Source organism: Myotis lucifugus, unplaced genomic scaffold (assembly GCF_000147115.1).
Source record: "Myotis lucifugus unplaced genomic scaffold, Myoluc2.0 scaffold_530, whole genome shotgun sequence".
Lineage (NCBI taxonomy): Eukaryota > Metazoa > Chordata > Mammalia > Chiroptera > Vespertilionidae > Myotis > Myotis lucifugus.
The window spans coordinates 8,293-19,212 of record NW_005871578.1 but is presented as its reverse complement, the minus strand read 5'-3'; the positions used below and the strand labels follow the sequence as shown (position 1 = coordinate 19,212).

The following is a 10,920-nucleotide window of genomic DNA, read 5'->3' as shown; positions in this document are numbered from 1 at the left end:
CTGTAATCTGAGCAGACAGACACCTTCTTTGGTCAGTTAATTTTATTTTTTCTATTACTTTACAAGTTATGAGTATTGTTTTAGACAGTAAATAAACTTACAGATGAAGGGGCGGCTGTTTTCTCCCTTCTGCACTCACAGTACATAGTTTCAAATGGGCTGTATGCGAGGCGTTGGAAAACCATCCTCAGTCAGGGAACACTGAAATGATTTCATTTTGGTTAGCTCACTGTGATCCACAGAGGGTGTTGTGGTATTGGTTTTGATAAAACTTCACAACCAATGGGAATCTTTTTCGAGTTAGTGTGGAGTGGCCTTAAGGCTGGAAATAATCCTGTTGGCCAGGACCCCAGAGCCATACAGATGAGAAAGGGATGCAGGAAATTCTGTTGTTTACACGTGTCTGTAACACTGAGCCGCTAAAGCAGCCCAGCAAGCCCAGAGGGTAAGATGCTTAATAACCTTGTGGTTTTCTATTTAATTTTTATATTTTCCTGCTGGGGCAGAGCATGTGTTGTTCTCGGAGCAAAGGGAAGGACAGTTGCTTGTAAGATGCAGAATAAAACTACTGTAGGTCTGGGAAACAGAGGGACTTGGAGTTTCTGCTTAAAGTGGACTTGATTTCTTTCCTCCCTCTTCCATTTTCCCACCGTTGGTATTATGTACCCCGACATCTTATTGTACATTTCCTGTCTAAAAAGTAACTGTATACTAAACAAAACTCAGGTAAGAGTTTAAACTCTAAATTTAGACCGTAATAGGACATATTGATATTAAAACCCTGTTTTGTAGTTCCCAGTGGATATGAGTTAGTCAATGTGTTTGAAATAATCTATATTCTTAGAGGGGAAAAATAAATTTGTTATGTAAACCTTCATAATTTATGCTTCATGCACTTAGAGTTATTTTAATTTTGCTAGTCCTCCTGCTGAGCTCCTGTCATTGATAACAGAAAATAATTCAAACTTAGCACTAATATTGATTTCTTTATGTAAGTTACCTGGGTCGTGTGGAGGAAATAGGAACATAGAATAAAAGAATGAAACCCTGTACATTCTATAAAGGAAAGGGATGTTTAACTATATAGAAAATAATTATAGAACTGAAGGGGAAAAATCTCTGGAAACCATTGGGAAGTATTTGCTGGTGTTTCTTGCAAAAATAAATTATGAAATGACTGTAGAGTCAGTAAGTCTATTACATAGAAATAGAAGGGATATATTCTTAAACATGTAATTAGAAGCATGTAACACATGGCATTGAAATACACATGATATCTCTCTTGATAGTCTTATTTACATCAACACCAGTTTTTCTATTTTCTAAAATCATGTAAATACACTTTTGCTAATATTTTTGTGGGATGGGGTATTGTTATAACTTTGATTAAATGTTTTGCTGTTAATCATTTTATTGTCAAATATCCTCACATATACATGAAATATTTTTGAATTCTGACTTTTATCCATACTTTTACAAAAGCATTTGATTAAAGGCTAGTTATGTTAATATGTGTATGAGTTTAGTGATTTTGAAATATGATTTAAAATATCTGTGAATCTATTGAATGATGTCTAAAATGCTTTATGTAAATTATTTTCCTTTTCAAAATGTCAACAAATAATTTTCTTGTGAAATAATAGATCATGGAATGGTCTCTATTTTCCATTCTTCCTTTGTTTTCATTGGATTCAGTAACTGCTTGGTCACTGGAACAGAGTTCCTTGGTGCCTCATGATGGGTGTGACCTTGACATTTATGAGGGTTTTATCTAATTATTAGAGCCAAAAATGTGATGATAATAATTCTTTAAAGTTGAAAATGATCTCAGGCCACTTCTAGTTGGAGAAGTTTCCTATCTCTTTTGCTGGTATTACAAGGCCAATTGAAGTCTGCCAGGATGCCATAACCTTCCAAAATTCCCTCTACAGCAGATTTTAGAGAAACCTTAACGAAAAGTCCAGCTTTCTGTGCTGAGTCTTGAGAAGTTAGTGGGACTTGGGTAATTACTGAAAAGAAAAATACTCTTTTGTTTTGTAAAAGTACTTGGAGCAATGGGTTTGAGGCATGAATTAATATAAAGCAGGGAAGGGGTGGATCATCCACCTCACTGGAGCATGAAAAAGTACACCTTTGTGAGTAGCAGACTTCGTGCTCAATAGATGGCAGAGTGGACAGAGTTGTGGAGCATCTAAAAATGCAGAGTAGCTTTGCCCTCTCTACAGTGGGGCAATTGCAGATTTCTGAAGAGATGGAGTCTTTGTTCCCCTGTTCTCCTCCTCCTCCTTCACTGTCATCATTATTATCTTCTTCATCACCACCTGCCAACACAGAGTGATGTTTAATACATACAAGATAATTTACATACATATCTGCAATTTTGAAAACTGTGCAGTAAAATGATCTTCATTTTACATATTATCTTCCTTTTCATAAAGGAGTCTGATGTTCAGAAATGTTAGATGATTTATTTAAAACCACAGATAGAGTAAGTGCTGGAGACAGGATTCCAAGCAATGTCTTTCTGGCTCCAGAGCTATTTCTATTATGCTGCACTGGTATTTTAGGAATGTTAAGTCTGGCAGAAGTTAATCGGGATGGTTTGGAATGGGAGTCAGAGTAAGAAAGTGCAGGGAGGAGGGGGTTGAAACACAGGCCAAAGATCAACCCCATCTGCAAATCTACCCTAATCACAATTCTCTCAGGTGGTCCACTCTCCTTTGGGAGAAGAAAATAGAAACTGATACTGAAAATAAGCAGTTTTTACATGTAAAATTGGCTGATCCCATAATCAGCTCTTATGCTTTTTTAATTTTCTTGAATGTTGCATTCAAAGGATATCTTGAGATTTCTCAGAGGAAATATCATCACCGATTTTCATCAACTATTAGTTTTTCACAAATGAAATGCACGAGGTGACTGAAAATGACCCTGGGAACACTTTGGTTTCCTTTGTTTCTTTTTGATGTGTAATATGAATAAACGCTTAGTGACCACCCCTTCTTAAAATTATGGAAAGGCTCCATTATTATAAAAGTATGTCAAATTTTATTTCAATGGGTGAAGAGTATATATAAGATCTATGTTATTAATAGATAGTATGGTATATCCATAGTAAAAAGAATAGCACCTATTTATTAACACTTTTCCCTCAGATATCCAAACCTTAAACATATTAAATTTACTTTTTTTTCTAAACAGAATATAACTAGGATCTGGAATAGCATTCATTTCCTCTTTTATTCTTTTTCCCCCAGTGTTTTCAATTAAACCACCTCATGTTATAATAATTTATTTTTGTGACTATGTAAATATTGGGCATTTATATGATATATAAAATGATATCTACACTGACATTGTAGAAATGTGCTGTCTACTCTTTTAGAAGCTTGCCATCATCTAAGTTTTACTGGAGTCATGTCTTTTTGCCATGCATCCAAACGATGAGGATAGTGAAAATGTAAAGATTCATCTTCTGAAAGTCATCAGTACTGAATCAGTAAGGACATTTCTCATTTTAAATACTTTGATCACTGACCTCATGACATTTTATTTTAATTAAACAGGTCTAGATTCTAAGATTGTATTTCATAGAGGGCCTTTTGTGTACCAGTGCCTGTCCTCAGTTTCCTGGCCAATTATAGGTGCTCAGTTGTGATTGATTGTGAGTGTGAGACCTTGTAAAAAGGAAAATTGGATGTTTTAGTGGAGGAAGTCAGCCCATCAAAGAGAAGATGGGTTGTGTTTAAGGTCATTCTGTTGAAGTCATAGCTCTGCAGATTATGGATTATTAATATTTTATATATTTAAAAAGTATATGAGTGGTTTATATTTAATGATATTTGCTAAGAATTGCTGTTATGTGTAGCAAAGATATGAAGATATTTGATGTTAAACTTCTGAGAGAAGTATTTTTTTTTGGGGGGTAGCTGGAATAAGAGATATCCTTAGTACTCAGTACAAAACATATGACCAGCTCTGGCCAGTGTAGCTCAATTGGTTGGGTGTCATCCCATGTACTGAAACATTGCTGGTTTGATTCCTGGTCAGGGCACATGCCTTGGTTGGGGACTCGGTCACTGGTTTGGGGAGAACAGGAGGCAGTCAGTCTATGTCTCATTATCACATTGATGATTCTCTTTCTTCCTCTCCCCCAAAATCAATTTTAAAATCTTTTTTAAAAAATCAAACATATGACCATTGCAGAATAAATGGTATCTTATTGTAATGTTTGCCTTTAATTTGTAAAATTAAAACTTAAAAAAATAGAAGTTAGTCCATTAGTCACTGGCCAGTGAGCATGTTTTTAGGCTGCAGTAACCCTTAAAAATGTCAGGTAAGGTAAAGTGGAAATATTTCAATGAAAAAGAGCCTGAGACAAATTTAGACTGTTTTTATATGGAAATAATTTTGAGGAGTTTCCCTACAATCTTTCATTTCCTCCTTCAGTGAATTTAGGATTATGAAGGCATATGTTAAAAGTTGAATTTATGATGGTCTCAAGAGATTAAATGGATTTATTATTCAGCATTTACTTATGGATTCCTGTCTTCTTTTTCCTCAGCTTCTGGATGAGATGAAAATATAACTCATAAATGAAGAGTGAGAATTATAATTGTTTGGTGGAATAACACTTGGTGTGAAAGGAGAGGAGAGGGACATATGAAAGTGTCAGACAATCATGGAGTTTGATGTTCTGGAAGATTCTATCTGTAAGCTCTTCCTAATTAGGAGGTAGAGTAATCACAAGGATTTTCTAAGTGTTCATATATGCTTCTTGAACCTTCTTGTGGTCATAGTCAATGATGAGACTGAATTGCGCCCAAAATAAGCTCCTTAGGGTCTCTCACATCATATTTCTGATGCTGTCCCAGTTTCTCTATTCTTTTGTTAATGACAAAGTTTAACTTATAAGACTTATGATTGTGTGCATTGAAAACATTGGCTGTGGCAATTCCAGCATGTTACAAATGTATTCTAAAGATGTTGATGCTATATAAATGTACATCCTATCTTCTAAACTTTTTTTAAATTGATGTTTAGAGAGAGAGAAACATCAATGTGAGAGCAAAATATTGATTGGCTGCCTCCTGCATGCTCCCTACTGGGGATTGAGCCGACAACCTGGGCTTGTGCCAGAACCGGGAATCGAACTGACAACTTTTAGTTGCACAGGATGACACCCAACCAACTGAGCCCCATGGGCCAGAGTTGTCTTCTAAGCTTTTGATGTGGGACTAAAATAAATTTGATCTAATGGTGCAGATTGATGGGAGAAATTTAAGTATTTATGGAATTAAAGCAGGCTTCTCACAGAAAGCCAGGGCCTAATTCTAGCCAACAGCAAATTTCTGCTTCTAGATCTTACATTAGTATACTCACTTCAGGTAGGCATCATTGCCACTCGTTGCTCTAAGTTGTATTATGGAGTAGGGTGTTCTCTGTATAAGTTAACAAAAATGGCACATTTCAGAAACCTAGATGTTAATCAAAAATAGTATCAGAGGTATAAGTAATAGAGACCAACTCCCCTTTCTAAGTTTTCAGTCTCTTGAAACCTCTGATTCTCTTGTGTAATGGATACACATGTTTTCTCTCTCTAATCCTCATCCATTTTCTACACTGTTTCAAAACATTTGTGGCCAAGTAAGTGTAAATATTTGTCTTTTGTAGATAGAGCTATTCACGTGTGTGTGTGTGTGTGTGTGTGTGTGTGTGTGTGTGTGTGTGACTTAGATGTATGGAAGAATCAAGTTCCTGATCACAATCAAAATGGCAGTTAACCTTGCTGAAATTTTTTCTAGGGTAATCTTAAAAGTTTATCACCATATGATTTTTAAAAGTCACCTTCTTTAGAGGAGCCTGAATTAACTTAGTAAAAATTGTTATACTTGCCCTTTTGGAGAAAAAGAATACTTCCAAGTCACTGTTTCTTGCAGGCTTTTTCCTTCAGCAGTGAATGCCTGCTATGTCTCAGACAATGGTCTAGCAATGGAAACGGAGATGTGAACAAAGCTAAAAGGCTCCTTCTTTCATCAGGAATAAATTCTAGCGGGTGAAGCAATAGAATCCACCAGTTCTATAGTATCACATATTAAGTAATGATATGTGCTTGAAGAAAGAAAAGGCAAGTTAGGAAGGAATGGAGAATGGGTGTCCTTCTGCTATAATTAGAGAGTTCCCCTCTGTCATTTTGAAGGAAGTAAGGAGTCTAACATGAGGAATCTTAGGGGAAAAAGTTAGAGGCCGGAGGAATAAATGGTAAGGGCTCAAATGAGGACAGTGTAGTCCCTTCAAGGAATGGCTAGAGGCTGGCAGCTGCAAGGAGTGAGGCAGGCCTGCTTTGAAGCTAATCCAGCTGCAGTTTTAAGGTAATATTTTTCTCAAAAGGTTCCCACACCCCAACTGTATGAATCTCAGATTCAGGAATCCTAGATCCTGGGGGAGAGTTTGGAGAAGTAGCCCATTTCCATGTCTCGAGAACCTCACAGGACACAGTCATGAATTTTTCTTTTATTCTAAATCTGATGGAAAGTCATTTAAGTGTTTTGATCCTAAGAGTGACATAATAAGTTGAATTTTAAAAGGGTTACTCCAACTATGTTATAAAGAATACATTGAAGTAGAGAAAAGGTAGAAGCTGGGAGACCCAGTAAAGTACAGTAGTCCAGGCAAAAGATAAGGGGGTTTACACTGCAGAGAACAGTATGGAATCAACTCAAAAAATTTAAAATTGGAACTCCCATTTGACCCAGTCATCCCACTTCTAGGAATGTATCTTAAGAAACCTGGAACACTCATCAGAAAGAATATATGCACCCCTATGTCCATAGCAGTGCAATTTACAATAGCTAAGACTTGGAAAGAGCCTAAGTGCCCATTAGTAGATGAGTGGATAAAAAACCTATGGTACATTTACACAATGGAATGCTATGCAGCAATAAAAAAGAGAGAACTATTACTGTTTGCAACAGCATGGATGGACCTGGAGAGTATTATGCTGAACGAAATAAGCAAGTCAGAGGAAAAGTATATAACCTCACTCATATGTGGAATATAATGAATCAAATAAACAAATGATAAAAAAATAGACCCAGAGTCATAGAAGCATGAACAGTCTATTGAACCTCAGAGGGAAGGCAGGGGAGGGAAGAGATCAACCAGTGAATGTCTATGCATATATGCATAACCCATAAACACACACAATGGGGTGATGAGGGCCTGGGTATGGGAACGGGCTGGAAGAGGTTAATGGGGTAAAAAGGAGGACCTATGTAACACTTTCAACAATAAAGGTTAAAAATATAAGATGAGGTGGTTTAAAGTAGATACTAAAGATGAAACCTGTGAGATTGTGAACGTAGTTCCCCTTTCCCTGCCAGATTTGGCAGAATTCTCCAACAACCATGATGTTCAGTGTGAAAGAAAGAGGACTAAAGGATGATCTTTAGGCTTTATTTGAGAAACTGGAAAAATGAAATAGCCATTTTTTGCAGAGGGAAGACAGTGAGTGGGAGGAGCAATTTAGATGGGGTTGGGGCAGTGGTCAAGAATTTGCTTTTGGACATATGAAATTTGAGGTGTCAATTAAATACTAAAGTGGTGGTTAAGTTGGCAGCTGGACACATGCGTCCAAGCTAAAGGAAGATCTCAGACTGGAGAAATAATCAGCAAACAGGCAGCTTTCAAGGCAAAGGACTGGATGTGTTCAGAGGTGTTACCACTGGAGAATAGAGGAGGTGTGATGAGTCAGGGCTGGAGGCAGACCCAGCAAAGCAGAATGAGAAGCAGCAGTCAACAAGGTAGGAAGAGGACCATGAGAGAGGGGTCTCTCAGAAGCCAAATAAATGATTGCTTTTAGAAGGAGGAATAGCCAATTATGGAAAATGCTACTGATTGGTCAAGAAAGACATTAAATTTAGCAATGTAGAAGTCCTCCATTGTTTTTGTAGGCCTCAATATCGATAGATGTAGTTCAAGAGAGAACGGGATGGGGGAAAGTGACTCTTAAATATATTTATTATAAAAAATGCCAGAGAAATGGGGTGGCCCCAGGAGCGGATTAAGATGGTATTTTGAGGTTGAAGGTGTTACATGCAGCATGCCCGTTTGCAGATGGGAATGGTGTAGGAGAGAGCTATACATGATTCAGTAGGAGAGAGAGGACAGTCACGTCCATATATTTTGGTGTGACTGCTGCCTCACCACCTCTTCTGCATTACACGGTCATGTGGCAGGTAATGAACATGTCTTTCTCAGTTATATCTGATGGAAGTGTATATTTGGTGTATATTTCCACTACCAATAGAATGTATTTTTCAAGCAGATGTTTGCAAATAATGTTAGTAATCATCTCAATTAGAAGTATAGATAGGAAGCATCTGTAGAAACAGAACTATTGCCCCAAAACACTGAACATAATTTTAAAAATCAAAACATAGCCCTAGCTGATTTGGCTCAGTGGATAGAGCATTGGACTGCAGACTAAAGGGTCCCCGGTTCGATTCCCCTCAAGTGCATGTACCTTGGTTGCAGGCTCCTCCCTGGCCTGGGACTTCTGTCTTTCCCTCTCTCTCTCCCACTTTTCCTAAAAATCTATGGAAAAATATCCTCATGCGAGGATTAATGAAAAAAAAAATCAAAACATAGATTAGAAGAAAACAAAATATTTTGGATATTTTAGAGTAGAGTTGTTCAATAGAAATATCATTCAAGTAACATTCATAATTTAGTGTTACATTAAAATGTTTAAAAATAGATGTGAAATTAATTTTAATAATATATTTTACTTAACCCAATTTATAAAAAACATTACTATTCCAATATGCCATCAATATGAAATTATCAATGAGCAATTTACATTTTCCTTTTCCTTACTTTGCCTAATTTACATTTATAGTACACCTCATTTCAGACTACTCTCATTTCAAGAGCTCAATAACTCCATCTGCCCAGTGACTAGCATATTGTATAGCATAGACTATAACACTCCAGAATGTAAACAATTACGAAGTATTCTCATAGCAACAATAGATGATCTTCAAGGCTTGCTTATCTCCTTGTAGTAAATGAAGGCATGTGTCTGAGTGACTTCACAAGGAACAGATTTACCCAGGTTTTCTGATTCTGACTCAGAGCTGTCTGGGTCCCACTACACCATTCTGATGTTGTTATAAGGATATAATTATGTTATATTGCTACTGAGAAGTATGAAAAATAGAATGTCTTGTGGAAGTAACTGGTACCAGGATGCTCTCTCCTGGATGTATTTTAAGAAAGCCTAATTGGTGTCAAACCGGCAATGATGAAACCCAATTCTAGGAATCCACACATTTCCTAGTTTGTTTGATTTTTAATAAATTAAATGAAAGATACAGATGTAGGAGAGTGTAGAGAAAGAAGAAGTAAAAATAGAGTTTTGGAGGAAGATTTAAAATTGTGATTTAGTATAGGGATTACTTAGGAAAGAGTTTTTTAAAAAAATATTTATACAGTTGGGAGAGTAAAAAACAAAACAAAACCAAATTTTCTGAAATGTATGAGTTGAAGACTCTGCAGTTTTCCTTGCAAGTCTTACATTTTCTATTTTTAGGGACTGGAAAGCCAGATCTTTTGAGAAATATAAACACTAGCTATTCACTTCCTGATATTTTGACATTTTTAATCCAATTCCTTTACTTGTTTCTACTAAGGAAATACAACACTATACTTACAAGTAAAACAAACAGATGAAAACTGATTACAGATAAATTAGAAATTGTGTTAAGATCTCTGCTTTAAATTGCTTTTCACTTTAGTGTTATTTTCTCTGATGCCAAAGGACAACATCCAGAGATACCAACACTTAAAAAGATGATTGGAGAAGTCGGGAGACTCTGTGTCTAAACAAATTACTAATACATTTTGTCTAACATGAGAAAGTAGGGACAGGGAAAAAGTCTCACTAGCATGTATAGTAACTGGCTGTCATATCAAATCTAACATGTATATTTTAAAAGATTTCATGTCTTATTTCTTAAGACCCAAAACCTTATAAATGGAATTTTCCAGGCAAAATCAAGATTGTGGATCTCATTATTATGTGAAGTAGCTTAAGTATTGCACAGCCACCATATTTGTTTTTCAGGGGGAAGTTATTTTTCTCCAAATAATACATCTGAAAACTGATTGCTTGTTTTATTTTGCATTCAGGTTACAATAATTAGAATGAAGTATATATTGATATTATTTTAAACTTAGAAGAGTCCATAGGAATATAACAAGGCTATAAATTCAATAGGCCAGTGACAGAGATAAGAAGTCATCATTTTGTCTAAACATCAACATATTATTTATCAGCTGCTGTTCTGATAATTTTTGGTGATACGTATGTATAGGTTGATATTTCTCCTTATGTTACAGAGTCTAAGAATGTTCATTTTTTATATTTTTATTGATTTCAGAGAAGAAGGGAGAGGGGTAGAGAGATAGAAACATCAATGATGAGAATCATTGATTGGCTGCCTCCTGCACGCCCCCTACTGAGGAGGATCGAGCCTGCAACCCAGGCATGTGCCCTTGGCCAGAATCGAACCTGGGACCCTTTAGTCTGCAGACAGATGCTCTATCCACTGAGCCAAACAGGCTAGGGCTAAGAATGTTCATTTTTTAACAATTCCATTGTTTCTCTTTTGCTGTTTCTACATTATTTTATTATGTTTTTCCTGAATATTAAAATGTTCTGTAGCAAGAGAAACAAATGAGTTAATATCCTTATAGCATTTTAAATAAATATAGTACTATAAATGAGTGTACTTTTAGTCATATACAAAATCAATTTTACATATTCCTTTTATATTTATTCTATTACTTTTTGAAAAGTTATGCTGTTCTTATTCAGAAGTTGGTGGCCTTGTGATTTCAAAGTAAATTAATCCCGTA

At 36.0% G+C, this 10,920-nt stretch overlaps 1 long non-coding RNA gene across 1 annotated transcript; it reads left to right on the top strand.

Moving 5' to 3' along the window:
- The first annotated feature begins 287 nt into the window (after positions 1-287).
- On the top strand, positions 288-4,638 carry LOC111823520. The gene is made up of 3 exons (XR_002826550.1): positions 288-445; positions 3,386-3,499; positions 4,565-4,638. It is a non-coding gene; the product is annotated as an uncharacterized LOC111823520 (long non-coding RNA).
- The last annotated feature ends 6,282 nt before the right edge of the window (positions 4,639-10,920 follow it).